The sequence below is a fragment of the Cornus florida genome, unplaced genomic scaffold (assembly GCF_030987335.1).
Source record: "Cornus florida cultivar Cherokee Brave unplaced genomic scaffold, ASM3098733v1 CherokeeBrave_3.0.0_Hap2_Chr07, whole genome shotgun sequence".
In the NCBI taxonomy this organism is placed as follows: Eukaryota; Viridiplantae; Streptophyta; class Magnoliopsida; order Cornales; family Cornaceae; genus Cornus; species Cornus florida.
The window spans coordinates 12,609,462-12,620,324 of NW_026775577.1; the positions used below are offsets into that span (position 1 = coordinate 12,609,462).

General features: G+C 34.4%; 1 long non-coding RNA gene across 1 annotated transcript; it reads left to right on the plus strand.

Moving 5' to 3' along the window:
- The first annotated feature begins 371 nt into the window (after positions 1 to 371).
- Positions 372 to 10,530, plus strand: LOC132266400 (uncharacterized). The gene is made up of 5 exons (XR_009468606.1): positions 372 to 493; positions 1,199 to 1,284; positions 8,763 to 8,968; positions 9,051 to 9,276; positions 10,041 to 10,530. It is a non-coding gene; the product is annotated as an uncharacterized LOC132266400 (long non-coding RNA).
- The last annotated feature ends 333 nt before the right edge of the window (positions 10,531 to 10,863 follow it).

Here is a 10,863-nt window from a genome sequence, read left to right on the forward strand (position 1 = left end):
TTCATATTTACCAAGAGGCTGAGTCAAAGTCTCATATTTCTTAAAAATGAGGTTGACTAAATTGATGACATGGCACATGAATTATTACTGTTTAAAACTTGTGGTGCCTAAAATGCCCTTCTCACTATTCCAGCACATTTACCTTATTGCCCCCGTTTAATTTAGTCACTCAACTTGTTGCCCTAAAATACACAGTCACAAATCCAGCGAAGCAAGCCCAGGCAAACACAGCATCACCGAACATGGAACCCTAACCCTCCCTCATCTCATTCGTGAAGAGCCCTTAAGAGTCCTCTCTCTCTCTCCCCCCATCTCTGTAACAGGATTGAAGTGTAGCCGTTGAGCCCTAACCCTCATTCAAGCCCTCTCTTTTTCCCCCTCTGTAACAGCAAAGCACTTCTCCACGTCTAACCGTCGTTGGTGCGCCCTCTCTGTAACCCAGCGAAGCACTTCTCCACTTCTGCCATTCATTTATTGTTGTTCTAGTAATATGGTAAGTACTCTCTCCCTCTTAACACACACACGTTTATATTTTAGATGATTATGGTCCTGATTTAGTGTTATAATATTTTTTTTTTTTTTTTTTTCCAATTGGATGTCTGATTTTCATGGAGGTTATGTTTATATATATTCTCCTCTTATAATTTCTATTATGCAATCATATATATATAATTTCTATTCTGCAATCAAGATTGTTGTTGCTCTGTTTGTTGTATATGTTTGAAATGTGCGTAACAAAATGTTGCTCTCTTGTGCGTGACAAAATTAATTTTTAAAACTCAGTTTTATCCCACCAACAAAGGCAAAATTTTCATAAAGTAGATACTTAATTAATCAAATGTTTTTTTTTTTATTTTTTATTTTTCTTCTTCTTCTTTTGTAATTAGGTTTGCTTGTTTTTGAAGAGTTCATGCTTTCTTTATACGTTGACTGAACTGAAATCCCAAATGTTATCCTACAATCTTTCCACTAGCATGGGTTTTCATACTTAAAATACTCGGAATTTGCTGAAGAAAACATAATTAAACAGGATAAAAAACAAATTTCCATGCATGTCCTTTGTTACCTGCTGAATTTTTTTTTATAGAACATTAATCTGATCTTAAAACTTAAACATTGTACTGTTAATGCCTACCTGTGTATAGTAGAGATTCAATGTCCCTAAATCCAAATAATTCATGTTCTTTAAATTTACTAGGACCATGTGGAAGCAAGTGGCAGTACGTGTGGTGCCTACAGGCTTTTTGTTGGATTTCACTAGTTAGCTAACTAGCTTGTGCCAAGGTAACAAGCTTAAATCCTATCTTCATAAGTCATTTGCTCTGGAGACCTTATGATACAATCAATGAATGTAAACTGTAAAGAGGCATGCATGTGATAGTCTTTGGGTAGGGACACTTGTTATCAAATGTTTGTGAAATCTACATTCCCATTTGCATTTGCTTAGTAAAAGAATTGTTTAAGATTACTAGTATTGGTTCTACAATATTAAATTAAAAACAAGTTTTTCATACATACTATATTTGTTGTGGTTTAGTGGTTGAAATGTAATTAAATATAAAATTTGAGTTTGGTTCAATTAAATGAAAATGCTTTATAATAATTTCATGATTAATATCTTGGGTGTTAAGAATCACTAATAAAGATTTTAGTTCTCAATATAAAACAAAAGGGAAGAAGCTACTCTGTTTGTGCCTTATAGATGAAGTAACAAATCTTCATGGTTATGCTATGATTTGTGCCTTAGCTTACAAGGTTGGAAGTCTTTGGTAAATGTTTTCACTAGGGAAACATAGCATTTTAGAGCATGTCAGTGATGGCCTTGGTGTCTGATAATTACCAACATTTAAATAAATTAGATAAATAATTCTTTTTAGTAGACTGATTGAATATGTTAACATTTTTAAACGATTAAAAAATTTAGTCTAAGATATTGCCATGCAATGACCAGAAATGGAAAAGATTTCTTCACCATCTGTTCATGAAATTTGAATGGTTTTAAACAACAAATTTCTAGATATGCTTACAAGTTCCCCCCGCGCCCCCCCCCCCCCCCCCCCCCCCCCCAACCGGTGAAGAGTGCAAGCTGCTTTATACCTAAGCCCAAATTCAGTTGAAAATACAAGACACGAACAATAATGGGAAAACTGTTATATGACCTTTACGTCTAAATTGTATTTACGGGAAAAGAAAGAGAGAATGAAAGAAAGAAGTAAATTTCGATCAAAATTCTGTCCAAGACTGATGCTTTGGAAGTTATTTAGTTTCTAACGAGATGAAAAAGAGAAAATATAAAGCAGTAGGTAGTTATCTAAACACCAGTTATATAAATAATAATAAATAAATAAATTAAGTACTTATTCAGTTTTATCAAAAGGGATGCAGAAAAACTCCTCCGAAGATAAACATATTGTCATAAAACAAGACATAGCATTGGTAATACTAATACCTCTTCGGGCGTTGATTCTCTTCTTGAATAGCCGAATTGGGTCATAACCCTCCAAACACGCCGCATAAATAATTATCCTGACATTGAAATTCAAGCAATTTTCAACCCATCAAAGAACCAAAACAAATAGCCCGAACTTTCTATATATATACACACACAGAAAAACAAAAATTGGTAAGAGGGGGACATAGAAGGTGATCTCTCTGGCGGCTCTGGGGCTGCAAAACCTGCCACTCTCGTCAATTCTGGGCAGCATTTCTCTGGGAGATGAGAGAGAGTTTGCCGATTTTTTAAGAACTTCCCCAACAGCCGTGAGAGCTGAAGAAGTGCGAAGAGGAGAGCTTAATAGAGAAATTAAGCTTTCTGAGAATTAGGTTTTGAGTAGCATTCTCTATACCAGATCAGAATATGACACCTCTTTGCATTATTTGGAATCAAAGTAGAAATAGAAGTTAGAACTAAATTGAAGAGTAACATTACTTTTTGTATAAATTGAAGAGTAACACTACTTTTTTATCTAATATATTCTACACCCGTGCATATATATAAATATATTGTGGAACATACATATTAAATTGATGACTTAATATGAATGCCACAATTAAACACACTACCTTAGGGGGGGTATTCCCAAAGTTTCTCATTTTATCTGTTCGATTTTCTAATAATAGATAATAAATAATCTCCTATTGTGTACAGAATCACAACACTTACTCCAAAAACATATTATATATATATATATATATATATATATATATATATATATATATATAATATTGTGAGTTGAGTTGAGAATTTCACTTGATAGAGCTTTGATGTCAAATAAATAAAGAAAGACAGGTTTCATAAATGAGGAGTGAAGAGGTTGAGGGAACACTGACAATATTTCTTTGTATTTTGCTCTGTTTTGAAAAGGCTACATGAGAGAGCTCTCTCTCTCTCTTTGAGGTGGATCTGATTTTTTTGGTCCAAAACTCTGGCACTACAATCAAACCAAAGACACCACCTTTATGTGAAGGTGAATACGGATACTACATGTCTTTGCACTAGGAAAGGAATCAAAATCAAAATCAAAATCAAAATCAAAACAGCTAATGGGTGATTTAAAGTTTTCAATGGGAAACAGATAAGTGTAGTACTACTAAAGTCTGTTTTAAGAGAAAAGCCTTCAAACATGGTAGAGTTTATAGATTTTTGTGGGGATTGCCTTATTAAATCTGCCTATGCTCTTTTAGCTGCATTATATATATTTCTCGCAATCGAGATATACATGGTTTTACCCCACTAATTCTCGGAGCTCCCAAAGAATTATTTGTACTCATGAAAGCGTAGTCTCAAAGAATTATTTGTACTTATGAGGAATCTAATTTTAAATCTGGTGCTTCATGTACTTTTATTTTTTGATTTTCAATTGTATCCAAACATCTTATTTTTTTATATTTCCATTAAAATGGTATCTCTCTTTGATTTTGGATCATGTGTGTGATTATGAAATTATGTGTTGATTTGTAAGGTTGCTTTCAGCTTTGGACAAAAATAAAATGAAATGCTCTTTGAATTATCGACTCTCAATTAACTATGTTGGCAGCCTATTGCAATCGATTAGAGTGATTAATAAATTCTTAAAATTTTGTTTCTTGTGAGGGAGGGTCTAATTTTGTAATTTTGCTTTAATGGTATTTGATAGTAACAGAAAAATTCAGTAAGTTAATATTTATATTTGGTTTTATACTAAGTCGCATAAAGTGGTAGATAGAGCGCAAAAGCAACAAAATTAAATTACAAACAAATCGTGAGAATGGGAGCTAGATTTACACCTGTTAAAAAGAATTGTATGACCTAGATTTTAACACAAACACACTTGTCATAGGCTAGCTACACCTATTGTAACTTCTGCGGCTAGCTATTGGTCACTGTTCTTGTTTGTTTGAGTGTGTTTGGATCATAAAAAAACAAACATATTTCAGCCACTACATGAATAGCTTCCCAATGAGATTGAGGAAAAACTTCAAGACAAAATGGCTGAGCTAAATCTAGTTTATGATTATGTTAAGTGCTGTTAGGAGGAGATTGAAACAGCACTGGACCGTCAATAAGCACATCAATCTTAAGAATCATAGTGTGAACTATACTCTAATACAGGTCCATAGAACACGTGTGCCATTAGGGGAGAGAAAACCCTAACGTACCTCGATTTGGAAGGAGAAAGAGAAGGAATGAGAGAAATGGTATAATAATACTTGTTTAACCTTCCAAACAAAAAACCTTTAGGAGTCATCCAAACCAACATGAATTTGTTCTAATTTTTACAAGAGTTAGGCTGAAATATTTAAACATAACACGACTTTGTCATATATATGTATGTTTATACATGATTTTAACACACACACACTGGCCATAAGCCTAAATACCACACATTAACTAGTACATAATGGAACACATACACAAAACTAGTAGTAATCATGATGCAACTAATAAGCTCCATATGATCAAAGTAGTTTCACGGCTTATTTATCATTAAGCAGTAGTTGCCATGGACTGATATAGATATATATTCAAAGCATATAATTTTAAATTTTTAAGCTCATTACATCAACAAACTATCAAGACTTTCATTTTATTTTTGTCCAAATCTGAAAGCAACCTTACAAATCAACACATAATTTAATAACCACACACATGATCCAAAATCAAAGAGAGATACCATTTTAATGGAAATATCAAAATTTAGTTAAAACCATTAATACTGACCATGGTTATATCCATTTGAAATTTTAAATTCACATTGTCAGTTATAACCAATACACACCACAATATTGGTCGATAGCTATGAGTAGTATCAATTCACTCCGTTAGAAAATAATATCTATGTAAAATCAGCTATATCTGTATCTTCCTACAAAAAGAGTCAGACTAAATCAGCTATATCTGTATTCAAGCTATATATTCAAGGCTCTTTGATGACTGCAGACTAAATCCTCAGCAGAACGTAGGAATTTAGGAGTTAAAATTCAAAGCCACCAACACATAGGTAGTCCAATTAGTTTTTATGTATAATTAATTATTATAACTCAATTTAGATCAAGAATTATTCAAGATTGTTGCCTCTTTCTCAAATGGCATGTAGAGTATACCTCTGTGTAATATGTCTTTAGGCATCTACGCACATGATAGAATTGATGCAAAAGCTAGCAAACTCTATGAATGAGGCTTTTTTAATATATGTATTTAGCATTAATTTATAAAAAAAATGTATTTAGTATTAATTTATTATTCCAACATTCCCTTGTACTTGTCTCCCCCATTTTCAAGACTTACACATATAATATTTGTGTGTGAAAAATAATCAACACTCTGCTCTCTCTCTATTTAACTCTCAATTTTTTATTTTCAATCTATATTGTCCCATTTAACTCTCTATTCATCTCATAATCTCCCTCATCTTGTATATATGTTTGTTGTACACATAGTGATACAATTATCTAGTAATCAATGGCATTGATTTTGTGGTTGTATTTTGATTTGAAAAAGGTCTGTAGTGTGTGTTTAGGAAAAGTTTAATCTTGACACCGCCTATCCCTATTGAGGGAATTAGTAGTGTTTCGGTGTAAATAGATCTCTAAATTACATTATATAATTATGATATTTAATTGTTTTATATTTCATTTTTTTTTGAACTTCATATTTAGTTTTTTTTTTTAAACTAATGAGTCAATTTTCGAAGCAGTTGGACAAATGGATGAGAGACAAATTATATGCTATTGTCGATTTGATGGGAAAATTGACAAAAATGAGAATGGGGAAATTATATACATCGGCGGTGTCACAGACCCTTTTATGATAACAACAACAACAACATACGAATCATTTATAAATGAGTTACAACAACGTTCATCTTCAAACATGAGTGGTAAAGTCATATATTATACCACCGAATCTAACAAGAATGAACTTTTGAGGATGACGGGAGAATCTGGATTTAGAGTGATGCTTCTAGTGAGTGGTCCCATGCTAAATGTGTATATGGAAGATGCAGAGCCTGTAATTGCATCATGCACAATTCCTACTGATCATAGTGAGAGGTAAGACACATATATTTAAAGTAATACATTGATGTATGCGCTGCATAGGTTATGTGATTTTTAATATACCTTTTTATCCACTTGTAGACAATTTGTTGAAGCCACATCGCCAATTGGTCTTCTACAAAGTGTTGCGTCAACGTCTTCATTTCCTCCGATAAATGCGCATCGGGATTCTTTCCGACACATTGATGACATTCTTTGCGTGGATCAGCTTTTTGACAGCCCAAATGATTTCAAAGATGCACTCGTTTTGTTTGGTCTTCGTAATCATTTTCGGTTCAAGTACTTGGACAATAGCAGAAAATATTATAGAGTTGTGTGCGAGGTTAATAATTGTCCATGGAAATTATCAGCTGGTTGTGAAGGAAGTGGTGATATAGTGAGAATCAAGCGGTTTAATAATGTTCACACTCACACTGCTCAAGACATTTCAGATTATAAAGCCATTTCTTGGTCGAAGGAAATGGGTCGAGCTATTGTGAACAAGGTTAGGGACAATCCTAAATGCACCCCCAAGACTATTTCCACAGACATAAACGATGAATTTTCTGCTAAAATGACTTACATGCAATCGTGGAGAGCTAAGGAGTGTGCACGTCATATCATTGAGGGAAATCCCAAGGATAGCTATATTTTAGTCCCGTGGTTGTGTGAACGAATAGCAGAATATATTCCTGGGACAATTACATCGTGGGAGTGCACGGATGATAGGAGATTTAAGCGAGTGTTTGTAGCTTATGGGTGCTCCATACGAGGTTTCATCAACTATTGCAGGCCCATGTTAGCAATCGATGCTTGCCACTTGAGTGGCAATTATAAAGGAACAATGCTTGGTGCAACGGGGTTCGATGCGAATGATGGCTTGTGGCCTTTGGCGTATGCTGTTGTTTCTTCTGAGAATGATGATGATTGGCATTGGTTCTTGAGCAAGGTGAAAGAGATTCTAGATGGTCGCATTGTGACAATCTTAACCGACAGGCATCCGAGCCTAATAAGTTGTATTAGAGATATTTTTGGCTCCCAGTACCACTCATGGTGTCTTCGTCACCTAACGGCGAATTTTTCTACATCCATTCTTGGGAGACAAAGTTTAGGATTGAGGGCTTCGGGTAAAGAGCATGCGAAAAAATTACTCGATAAAATTGCATATGCTCGAACTGTAGATGAGTATAAGAATGCATTGGCTGCCATGCGGGTATTTTGAGGGGAGTTATGCGATTGGGTTTTGGCGAATTCACCTGAACATTGGTCAAATGCTATGTTTACTTCCAAGCGTTGGGATAAATTATACACCAATCAAGCAGAGTCCTTCAATGCATGGGTGAAAGAAGAGAGGGTTTTTTCAATCACAAGGTTGATGGATACACACATGCAAAGACTCAGCAAATTTTTATACCAAAAGAGTTTGGACGTTCAGAAGTGGACTATCCCAGTTGGGGATCGTATTGAGGAGAAAATAAAAAAAGAGCAAGAGTTAGCTCTTGGTTTTCAGTCGATGCGTGTTTCGCCTACTGAGTGTACAATATATGATCGAGACAGAAAACCATTCAGGGTGGTATTTGGCAGTGAAAATTCTTGTAGTTGTTTGAAGTGGACCATGAGTGGGATTCCTTGTTCGCATGCATGCTATGCCATCCATGAATTATCTTTAAATATTTATGAGATGGTTGATCCATGGTTTAGGGTTGAAACACAACAAAAACTATGTGAACATCTCATGTCTTCTGTCCCCATGCATGATATGCCGAATGCAGCTGTTGTTGCTGCAGCTGACGGTGAAGGTGCTTCCCATCTTAGGCCTCCTGCGGTAACACGTCCCCCTGGACGACCTCGTATTAAACGAATCGAATCACAATTTCAAAATGTAAGGTCGTTACACTGTTCGCGATGCGGCGAGAATGGTCATAATCGTCGAAAGTGCAAGGCTCCTATACCTGGATAGAATAGTTATATAATTGCTAATTCTAGTGGAGTTATTTTGTAAGGTGTTAAGGCCTTAAATATGGAATTATTTTGTAATTACTATTAATTCCTTGGAGCTCCCCTACTGCATTAGTATAACTATGTTGTGATAGTATTTCTAACTTATTTAGAAAACATTTCTAAGTATGATGTAACTTATTCTAAGTTGAATCTGTATTATTCGTCTGGTGGTTTATTTTGGTATTGAAATTATTTTCCTGGGTCCTCGTATGAGTCTCATGTGGAGTGTTATTTAAAAATCATAGGTGTGTGAGTTTTCTGGCAGCTGGAGGGTCGTGAAAGCAAGGAGGTTATGGGATTATGTGACAATGGACGGGCTTACATGTTACATGCTTACGGAAGGCTAGGAAAATAACATCATATTAAAGTCATTATGACTTGTTTCCTCACTATTAATTCCTTGGAGCTCCCCTACTGCATTATGACTGTTATTTCAACCACAATTTACCTCGTGAGTCTCTCTCTTCCTCACTTTCTTTGTGTCTCAAAAATTATATGAACATTGTGTTTACATTATCAACATTGTTTGACAGATGAGGCTGAATGGATAAATCAGTACAAAGGAAGAGTGTTCAGTTTAAACGACAAGCCTGTGGTGCATAAAATTTGGCTGCCGAATGAGGAATGCCCCAGATTGGCAATGTCTAGAGCCTTTGGGGACTACTTTATTAAGGATTTTGGACTTATATCCGTCCCTGAAGTGAGGTGTTGTCACATATAACCAGCAGAGACCAATTTGTTGTGTTGCGAACCGATGAGGTATGTATGGCACTTTTTGGTATTTATCACTTGTTCTTTTTTATACAATGACAAAGAAAAAGACTTGTTTGTTTCTCTATTAAATGTCCAAAAGATCACGTGAACGAATACGTTTCAAACTCACGAGCATAATTGACAATAATCACTTCAAATTATGTGATATCAGTTATTATTAATGAGTTTACAGGTTTTTGTTTTGGCTCAAATTGATTGGATTTTGAAATTAGTATGGATTTTTGAAGTTAATCTTAACATGCTGTGATCCTTGTTTTGTAAGCAGAATTCTTCCTATCTCTTCCTTCAAACCTTATTTAATCGGTAAGAAAATTTATTGATTTAAATTGATAGAAGAAAAATTGTGTGTTTAAGCTTCCAATGGACTTGGTTTCATGCAAATTGTTTGAGAATTTCTTTTTTATTGATTTTTCAAAGTGAAGTATGTATTTCTGGGAAAAATTGTTTCAAATAGATTTTTGGGCTTCCTTCTGATTTTTTGTTGTCCAAATTGTCCAATCATGTTTGATAGAATAAAAAAATAAATAAACAATAATAAAAAGGATTTTGCTATAATCTTAGTTGACTACTGTTACCCCATTTATTTATTTATTTTGTTTAGAGTCTTGCTTTTGGTTACTAGCGCCTAATAAAAAAGTTGTTTGCTCATATGTCCCTTATTTTTGAGTTTTTTCATTTAACCATCTCCACTTGTACAATATTTTGGTGTTATATTTTGTTTAATTGATTTGCATGTACTTCAAATGTAGTCTTCCCGCTAGGGGCTGGGAAGAGATAACAACGGGAGCGTCGATTGCATGGCTATCAAGTACATCAAATTTGTAAGTTATATGGTCTTTATGTTCGATAAAAATCTTTTATGATTGCACATTTGTAATGCTTTTTATACTCATACTCGGGGGGGTCACATGCCTTTAAGTGACCAATTTTATGGTGTATCATGAACTTTATTACCTTATTGCTACATCGGCCCATGTGGAGCCCATTTTTTTTTTTCTTGTTTTAAAATGTTGAAAGCATGGGAGTATGGGATCATCGTATGTGGAGGTTTTGATTGATTGTTGTGGAGGAGAAGTTGTTGATATGTTGTTTAATGAGTTAATGCAAGTTCTCACGTTCTTCGTACATGTTGATATGTAGAGGTTTTGCTAATTTTCTCTTAAACCCAACTCATTCATCAACGCTCTCTTGCTCTCTCTCTCTCTCTCTAGTCTTGTTCATCGTTTTGCTAGGATTTCTACTCTATTTTTATACAATTTTAATCCCTATATATATATATATATATGCTGTTCCTAAAACATCAATTTTGGATTCAGGAATTGGACACAAAAATGTTGCGATTCCCTCTCTCCGATCAGAAACTTCGAAGGCAAAATTTGTGCGAAAAAGTATGTGTTTCCATCTGCTTGTGTGTGTTTATGTATGTTCGCCAACCAATTGATATTTTCGGCTTTCTGTTTCGTTGCAATGAATTCAAGAAAACGAGAAAAGTTTAAATTCTTTTAGCTTTTGTATCGAATTCCTTTTGATTTTCTTTCTTTTGTTTGTCTTCGTGAATTTGTTGGACTTTTG